Here is a 10,456-nt window from a genome sequence, read left to right as displayed (position 1 = left end):
CGAATTGTCATTGGAACCACAAGTACTAACATGACAACATCTCACCGCAAATGATCTCTAATCCTACACTTAATCGTCTAGACAAAAACCAAATTTCAGAAAAACACATAACAACAGAAGACCAAACCAACACCTGAAAAATCAACCAAGAACATAGAGAGTCACCTATTAAGATCATAGATTCCCCAAGTGAAAGCCAAGAAATCCACCAAATGGAAAGAACAAATCAGAAAAATACAAGAAAACTGATGCCAAGGTAGTATAATTCACACAGGAACTGACCAGACATTAGAACAGACAATTAAGGAGCTAGAAGAGAGAATTCAAAATACGTTACAAATACTGCTGAAAAATGTGATTAACGAAAAGATACAAAATCCTTACAAGGTAATTTGTCAAAAAAGAAGACACCAATCAAAGATTAGCAAAATAATTCATGAAGACTACAAACAGAAAGATAAATAAAGTCTGAGAAGGCAAAGGAGTCCAAGGAAAAAATAGTTAAGTAGTTAAATAGTTAAAAGGTATGAGAAGACACAGCTAAAAAAACAGCCCCTCCAACTCCCCTACCCAAAGAAAAGATGTAAAGAAAGTCCACACAAGACCTAAAATAAAGCTTTAGTAAAGATAGAAGCCCTAAAAAAATGACCAATTAGAAGATAGAGAAATCAAAACCAAAGTAGAAAGTCTCCACAGCGAAGAGATGACATAGAAGATAATGTTAGGCATCAAAGACAGACTAGGTCTAATAGAAAAGAGGAGCTATCATTTAGAACAAATCCAAGAAATAAGAAACGATCTTGCTGGAAGTTCAAGATTCAGTTAGAAGATCAAAGTTGGGGGAGATAGGTATCAAGAAGGAGAAGAGCAGGAAACAAAATGGATGGGAAACATATTACAGAATTCTAGCAGAGAACATGCCAAACATCCAAACAGATAGGCTCATTCAGAGAAGAGAAGCCTTTAGAACACCAAACGGAGAATAACAGAACAGAACAACCCACTACCACATCATAATCCATTAGAGGATCATTAGAGATCAAGGAAAGGATTCTTAAGCTGTCAGGAGAAAAGACTGATTATTTATAAAGGATATACAGTCAGAATAAATAATGATTTCTTAGCTGATGTGGTAAAAAGGAGAGCCTGGCATGATATATGGCAAACATTAAAGACAAACAATTACCAACTGTGAATACTCTCCCAAGCCAAACTCTCCTTTATATTTAAAGGAAATATAAAAATATTTCATGACAAAGAGAACTTGAAAAATTTATATCCACCAAATCAACAAGATAGAAATTAATCAAATATATCCTACATAGAGAAGGTCAAGAAGAACAGGAACTGGTTATATAAAATGCTCCCTACCAGAGAACAAAGTAAATATATTAAGAATAGATGAGGCACAGCTCCTAACAGCAGGTGTATAACAGCAGGAATTATTAAATATTTCCCAGCTGTAACTCTCAATATCAATGGACTTAAATTTCCAATTAGAAAACACAGGTTAGATAGTATTATGAAAAAACAAGACACATCCATCCAGTGTCCACTAGAGATACATTTCCTTGACAAAAACAAACACATTGACAAAAACAAAAACACAAACAAAGGAAATTTTTCAAGTAAATGGATACCATAAACAGGCCACAGTAGAATTGCTAACATAAAATAATGTAGAATTCAAATTAAAAGTAGTAGGAAGGGACATTATATATTGATAAAGGCAGCTCTCCATTAGGAGGATACAAGTGTAAATATCAATGCCGTGAATCTTGGACCACCCCACATCATCAACCAAATACTACATAACCTAAAAATACATCTCAACCCATAATTGTCACGCATGGATTGGTTATCCAGGAAAATCTCAACCAAGAAACTGAAGACCTAAATAACTGCATTGACCACCTTGCCCTAACAGACATCTACAGAATATATATTCAGTGTCAGTATATACATTCTTTGCAGCAGGTCATGGAAGATTCTCCAAAATAGAACCCATCCTATGTCACACAGAAATTCTGTCCAAATCGAAAGAAAAATTAATTGAATTCCCATAGCTTGTCAGACCACAGCAGAATAAACTTACAATTAAAGAACTAAAGCAAAAATAATTGTCAAACCTATGAAGACTGAACAACACATTGCTGAATGACCAGTGGAGCACTGAAGAGATTAGAATGGAAATCTGAAAGTTTCTGGTATTTAACAAAAATGAAGACACAAAATACCAGCTCCTCTGGGACACATTAAATGCAGTACTTACAGGAAAAGGTATAGCTTTGAATGCCTACATCAAGCAATTGGGGAAATTTCAAATCAGTATTTTTATCATGTACCTAAAGCTCCTTGAAGAGAGGAACAAGTCCAAACATAAGTAGGCTGAAACATAAAAAAAATTAAATCAGAAATAACTAAATAAAGACAAAATAAAACAGAAAGACCAAGAAAACAGAGCTTGTTCTTTCAATAAATTAACAGACTTGACAGACCCTTACCAAATCTGACTAAAAAGAGAACTTATATAGATAGAAAGACAAGTAGAAAACTAACAGAGTGGGAGAAGGTATTTATTAGTTCTGGAACATACAATGGCCTCATATCTCAAATATTCTTAGAGCCCCAAAATTAACTCCCCCGAAAAAACAAATCCTCATAGAAACAACAACCCTCATAATATAATTGAGCTTAAGATTTAAGGAGAGACCTCTCTGAAGAAGAAATATGAATGGCCAATAGACACATGAAGAAATAAGCAACATTTCTGGCCATAAAAGAAATGCAAATCAAAGCAAAATTGAGATTCCACCTAACCCCAGTTTGAATGAAGAAAACTAATAATAACAGATGCTGGGCTGGTGGGGATGTGGCCAAAAAGGAACATTACTACACTACTGGTGGAAATGTAAACTTGTTCAAATACTCTGTAAAGAAGTATAGAGGTTCCTCACTAGAGCTCCCCTATGACCCAGCAATGATGGATCAAGAAAATGTCGTATATATTCACAACAAAATTCGATGCTTCCATCAGAATGATTGACATTGTCCATTTATAAGGAAATGGAATCATTTGGAAACATAATACTTCAAACAAGCCAGTCCCAAAGAATCAGAGGCTACATGTTTTCACTCATTTGGAAAAACTAGAATATGTCTAGGATATTCACAGTAGCTCAATAGCAATATGCATATCACCATATAAAATGATGCATATCGAAATGAGCTCCAAGAAATGGATACAAGATGATTGTATAGTGAATTGTTTTTAGTTATTTCTATTTAGTTTTTCCCCTTTGGTTTATTTCCTGTACTCACTGTTTTTTATTTCTGTACCCTTTGTCTTATACATGTTAATCTGATTTAGGGAAAGGAAGGAAAATCACAGAAATGGTGGGACAAAGATTAACCAAAGCAACAGTGATATTCACTAGACACTATGTTAGAAATAAACGTTACAACTTTGTGGGAGTGGGATGTCAGGGTTGGGGGAAGCAGAAAAAAATGAGGAAGGGGTAACACTGTTAAAAATGTACTCATTTGGGCTGGGAAGGTGGCTCAATGGTAGAGTGCTTGCCTTACATACATGAGGCCCTGGGTTCGATTCCTCAACACCACATAAGCAAAAAGAAAAAAGCCGGAAGTGGCACTGTTGCTCAAGTGGTAGAGAGCTAGCCTTCAGCTGAAGAGCTGAGGGACAGCGCCCAGGCCGAGTTCAGGCCCCATGACCAGACCAAAAAAAAAATGTACTCATTACTTATGTAACTGTAACCCACTTCTCTGTATATCACCTTCATAATAAAAAACAAAACAATACAAAATAATTAGAGAACTCATACAAATACAGAAAATTAGAGACAAAAATGAGACAACACAACAGATATAAGCAAAATTAAGAATGTTATAAGAGAGTACTTTGAAAATCTTATGCCAATCACCTGAAGAATCCTGGGGAAATTCATGTTTTCCTATACTGGATCTGAAGCAAGAAGTAACACATAAGAAGAAATGAAAATGAAATGTCAATAAACCACTTCCCATTCCAGAAAAATCTATGACTCAATGAATTTACCATGAAATTAAGGCCTGCAAAGAACTTACAACACACAGTTATAACTCTTCAATGGAATAGAAAGAGAAATGGAATTATCAATCACATTCTATGAAGCTAGAATTAGACTCTTCTCCAAATCACATAGGGACTCACCAAAGAAAGAGAACTATGAACCCAACTCTTTGATAAGTGATAATGCAGAACTTCTTAATAAAATTCTCACCAACTAATTTCAGCAACTAACAAAAAATAATATTGTATGATCAAATAGGATTCATCCTAGGATACAATTGGATTCAATATTCTTCTCAATAATCATAATACAAACCATCAGCAGAAGCAGGGACAAGAAACACATGATCGTCTATAGGGATGAAGTAATAGCTTTTAACAAGCTCCAATACCCCTTTATGATTGTCTGAGAAGCTAGGAATGCATGGAACATTCCTCAATATATTACAGAGTATATATATGACAGATAATTAGCATTTATCTAACAGTGGAAGCATGAAGACATTAAAATCAGGAATGAGACAAGGATGTCCATTCTCTCTACTACTCTTCAATAAGGCAGTGGACTTTCTAGCAAGAGCAATAAGCAAGAGAAAAACATAAAGGGGATCCAAATAGGGAAGATGTAAAACTATCCATTTTTACAGATGAAATGATCCTGTATTTAAAGGACCCTATAGCTTCCTCCTTCAAGTTACTAAAGGTGATGCTAACCTTCAGCAATGTAGCAGGGTATAAAAACCACAAGAATCAGTAGTTTTTCTGTGTTACCATCAATGGGAAGATCCATGCTGAAATCCAAAAAACAACCTCATATATATTAGCCTTAAAACCAAATCAAATCTAAACTAAACAAAACAACAACAACAAAACTAGGAATTAATTAAAGTAAAATGTGAAGGACCTCTATTGTAAAAACTTTAAAAATCTAAAAAGGGAAATTAAGGAGACTCAAGGAAATGGAAAATCTTTCAATGCTCCTGGTTGGAAGAATTTACATGATGAAACTGCAATGCGGCCCCCCAAAAATTGACAATGCAATAGTCATCAAAATCCCAACTATATTGTTCAATAAAGTAGAGAAAGCAATCCAAATTTAATATGGAATTCTAAATTATAGATGAAACAGAAGGCTTAGAAATGAATTCATATGGAATTACTAAATTATAGATGAAACAGAAGGCTTAGAAATGAATTCATGGGCCTATCATGATTTAACACACACACACACACACATACACACACACACACACACACCACACACACACACAAACAGTGGAATTCTACTCACCCATCAGAAATGACTTTTCACCAGTCTTAAGGAAAATGAAAGGCTTGGTAAAATTATACTAAGAGCAAAGAGAACAGAATGCAGACTCAGAGCAATATAAGTTTCATGGATTCATTCATTTATGTTAGCTAGAAGGTGCCCACAAATCTACAAGTAAACAAGACTGATTCTACCTCGTCCCAGTTAGAATGGCCATTATCAAGAAAACTAACAATAGCAAATGCTGACATGGATGTAGCCAATTGGGAACTCTATTACACTGTTGGTGGGAAATTAAACTTGTTCATCCACCGTGGAATGCAGTATGGAGTTTACTGAAAAGACTAAATATAGATCTTCCTTAAGACCCAGTAATTCCCCTCATCAGCAGTAATTCAATAAATAACAAGCAAGCTCACATGAAAGCTATCAGCATAACCATGTTCAGGGCCCAGGCCCAGTGTTCAAGGACTGGAATAAAAGTTACCACTTCTGGTATTTGTTTTTAAAAATATGAACTTTTGACATAAGAAACCAAATCATTCTATTTGCAGTAGCTAGGCTAGGACTTAAATGTTGTGGGTGATAAAATGGCTTCTTTGTTGAATGTTAGGAAAAGATGTAGGCAGTCCAAGAAAAGGGAGATTTCTTTTGTTGTTGGTCGAGGGGCTTGGAGTCTGGGCTTGGGCACTGTCCCTGAGCTCTTCAACTCAAGGTGATTTCTCTACCTCTTAAGCCACAGTGCAACTTCTGGTTTTCCTGTGGTTAAATGGAGATAAGAGTCTCTGGGACTTTCCTGTCCAGGGGGCTTGGAACTGCTGTCCTTAGATCTCAGCTTCCTGAGTAGCTAGGATTACAGTTGTGAGCCACTGGCACCAGACTAAAAATGGGGGGATTTTAGAAAAGAAAGTCCACTTCCTTACCTGTGTCTAAACCTCAGTTATCACTATTAGAACACTTCATTCTCAACTCATTTCACCACACATTTGTAAATTTTCTCTTACTCTTTATGTAGGAATACTGCAGTCAATATCAACTCAGCTGTGGGACTGGATCAATTGTATGTTAATTGCTAGCACCTAAATCAAGAACTGTTACATCAAAACAAATGAACCACTCACTTGGAATAATTGTATTCTTTTTATTACAAATCTGTGCTTTATTAATTCCTAATGTGATATTGGACATCCTAACAGGGTGATGCCATTTTCTTTCTCTTCAGCAATTGTCCTTCTCCCACATGTGTTCAAATATTTAAGATTTCAAAGATTTCTATTGATAATTCATTAAGCTGACCTCTAAGATAATGTGCATTTCTGGAATTTGGTCTGCTGTCTTGTTCTTACATGCACAGGCTTTCTATGATTTATTTGTTCTACAAGGAATTCTACTTTCCAATCTTTGTGTGATCAATTTTAGTCCCTTTCATCAGTCTTTCTGACTCTCTCTCAGGAGTCTCATTTGAGTCTGTCTCATAAAAAAATATATTAGTTATCAGCTAAATGACTCTCAATTTCTGTTTCTGGCCTGACTTCATGTAGGCTGTGATAGCAACCCTGACTGGCTGTGCTTACTGCAGTGTTTTTTGTTTGTTTTGTTTCTGGTTTTGTTTTGTTTTGTTTTAGAGGTCTAGGATTACTATTCATGGTAGTAGCTTTTCTGGGCCCCTGTGATCCCCTGGCCTAGAGTCAATGAGTTAAGATGATTGCTAATTGTAGAATACACTTTGAATTATTACATTAATTCACAGAATTAAAACAGTAATAATATATTATTTGTTTAAATTCTGCTTCTCAATTTTACAATTCATGGTATATATTAGTAAAATTAGATTCACTTTCTTCTTTTCTATAGCTGCTAAAAGTAAAATTACATATTAAACATTCAGCATTAAGAAATCAATAATAAGTAACCTATTATTAAAATGATATAGTACTAAACTGTGATTTGAATTATAGTTCTAACAAATTGTGATGTAAACAACAATTAATAGAATTATGGGTAATATTTTTTTAAACTTACCAGCTTTTTATTTGTTTCCTAATTGTCTCATTTGTAATTTTTGGTCCAAGCTGTCTCTTCATCCTTATTGTTTAGTTTTCTATTTTATCTCTACTGGTTTGTATGTTGTTTTCCCTTTTTAGTGACTGACATGAGGCTGAAAATCTGTATGCTAGTTAATTACTTCCTATGCTAAAGTAAAATTATTATTCTCCACAGCTGTTCTACTCTTTGTATAGTATTTTCCCCAGTCCCATATCCTGTATTGCTGCTCTCATGTATTTTATTGTATTTTTATTGTGAAAATACCATACAGAGGGGTTACAATTACATGGGCAAAATAATGAATACATTTCTTATTAAGCATTGTTGCCTCCTCCTTTGTTTCCCCTTCCCATCCCTTCTTTATTTTACTTTTTATTTAAATTTTACTGTCAAGGTAATGTACAGAGGGGTTATAGTTACATAAGTAAGGTAATGAATTTATTTCTTTTCTAATTTGTTATCCCTTCCCCCATTTTTCTCCCTCTTCCCTCCCAACAGCCCCTCCAGATTATTTCCAACATATTGTCTTCTGTGTATCACTGTTGCATAGGTTCCCCCTTTGTCCTTTGCCTCATCATTTTTTCCCTTTCCCTTCCCTAGTTCAGATTAACATATTTACAATAACCAGGGTATCAAAATCAAATACAGTGACTACAGGGGATACACCATAGGTGGGGAAAACACAAAAGAATAAAAAGAAATCACGCAATACATTAAGAACAAAAACATCAAAGAACATGTCTTGGAGTTCATTTCACTTAGAATCACCTTATACAATCATATGTACAGAGCTATAGGGCTATTCTGCTCATTTACTAAGATTATCCTTGATGTACACAATAATGCTCCCCTATTACTTAGTAATCCCACTGGTGGGCATTTAACCAGGTGGCCACAAGCAAGGCCACATTAAAGCTACCAGCAAAATTATGTTTATCACAGTATTATTTACCATAGCTAAGATATGGAATCCATCCAGATGCCCCTCAGTAGATAAATGGATCAAGAAAATGAGACACACGCGCACACACACACACACACACACACACACACACACACACACACACACACACACACACACACATGCGGAATACTATGCTTTCATCAGAAAGAATGATACCACCTCATTTGTAAGGAAATGGAAGTTCTTGGAAAAAATTATATTAAGTGAAGTAAGCCAGACTTAAAGAAACATAGGTCCCACGGTTTCCCTTATTTGTAATAATTAGTTTACACCAAGAATAATCTCATGTCTTATGTTGAGCATACAACATTATTGCTATATTGTTTGTTATTATTTCTGCAAACAGGCAGGTATATTTAAAGAATTATGTTCATCTTATCCATTACTGGAGGAAGAGCATCCAAAAGAGCAACCCCTACTAGGAAGAACAACTCCTACTTATTTAGCTTCATTCCTATGTAAGGCCAGTGTTGTCCCCTGTATCCTCATGCTGTACATTACAACTCTATACCGGTTCATCCTGTATATCTACTATCTTCTACATTGTGACCTAAATGCCCCAGCAATTCCACTTTGCTTTACTTTTCAAAAAATTTCACTCTTAATGTTTGAGGTTGATGTGTGTGTGTGTGTGTGTGTGTGTGTGTGTGTGTGTGTGTGTGTGTGTGTGTGTGTGTGTGTGTTCACAAAAATCAGAAGACAACATTTTTCCTCATTTACAATACATCTTTCAGGTCATTATAAGTGGTGGCTAATGGGAGAAGTCTCTTGCTATTTTAAGGATGAAACAGAAAAATATATTTGTGCATGCACCACAGTTGTTTATTAGTCTGTAGTTGAACACTGAACTTCGATTTATATCTTGGCTGTTGTTGTGAATAATGCGAATAACAATGAACTACAGATATATTTATGAGTTACCCAGAGAGAAATAATCACATGATTGGTGGGTCAGATGATATTTCAACTTTGGATTTCTTTAGAAAACTGCATACTACTTTCTACAAGGAGAGTATTAATCTGTATTTTGACCAAGAGTGTAGAAAATTTCCTTTCTCCACACTCTCACCAGCCAAAATTATTACCTTTTGAGTTTTTTTAAAGGGCAGGTATTTACTGTGTGCAATACCCAAGATGACCTCAGACCCAAATCCTTTTACTCCAACCTCCTAAAAGCTTCGAATTACAAGCCTTTACCACCACACCTGGTTCCTTTGATTTTTTTTTGATAAGAGTTATAATAGTTATGAAGTAGTATCATAGTAATTTTGAATTGCATTTCTCTAATGATTTTTGTTTACAAAACATTAAGCCAGCATAGAAGTTGTATTAAACACAACTTTGTAAACCCACTGGCAATTTTCAGAGCTTTTTGGTAAACATGTCTATTCAGAAATTTTGACAATTTTTAATCAAGTTTCTTGTTAATCTCATCTTTAATCTCTGTACAAAATCAATAATTAATTCAAGGTAGTAGAAAGGAAAAAATAAAGCAACTCCTAACATTTTTCAGTTTTCAATAACATGATATTGCTTAAATCATTTTCTGTTAATGCTTGAGACTATATAACTCAATTTAGTTAGACCTTATACAAGGCTATGTATTTTATTTTACATTGATTTTTCTTTCCAAACCCTGCATGACTAATTTCCCTTGGTTTCTTTCTGTCTCATGTAGTTCAGATTTCAAACTGAAGAATAAATGGAAGGAAGCAAACAAAAAAAAATACAGTTCCTCTCATCTGATGATGCCTCTACAAGAATGAGGAAAGACCTATGATAGAATATCAAAAAGACAATTCATTCTTCTAGGTCTTCCTTATCTTTGTGATGTAACTTAAATGATGTAACTTAAATGGAAGGAAGCAAACCAAAAACTTAGTTCCTCAAATCTGATGATGCATCTACAAGAATGAGGAAAGACCTATGATAGAATATCAAAAAGACAATTCATTCTTCTAGGTCTGCCTTATCTTTGAGATGTAACTTAAATGATGTAAAACACAATATACTGCTCAGATACTTTTGTTTTATCAGTTTTGTACATTTTCTTTTGGACTTCATCTCAGTCTACAACATTCCTTCATTATTATGTGCCTGATATTTT

This window comes from Dipodomys merriami, unplaced genomic scaffold (genome assembly GCF_024711535.1).
Source record: "Dipodomys merriami isolate MVZ:Mamm:240054 unplaced genomic scaffold, mDipMer1.0.p SCAF_43, whole genome shotgun sequence".
Classification (NCBI taxonomy): Eukaryota; Metazoa; Chordata; class Mammalia; order Rodentia; family Heteromyidae; genus Dipodomys; species Dipodomys merriami.
This window is presented reverse-complemented; position numbering follows the sequence as displayed.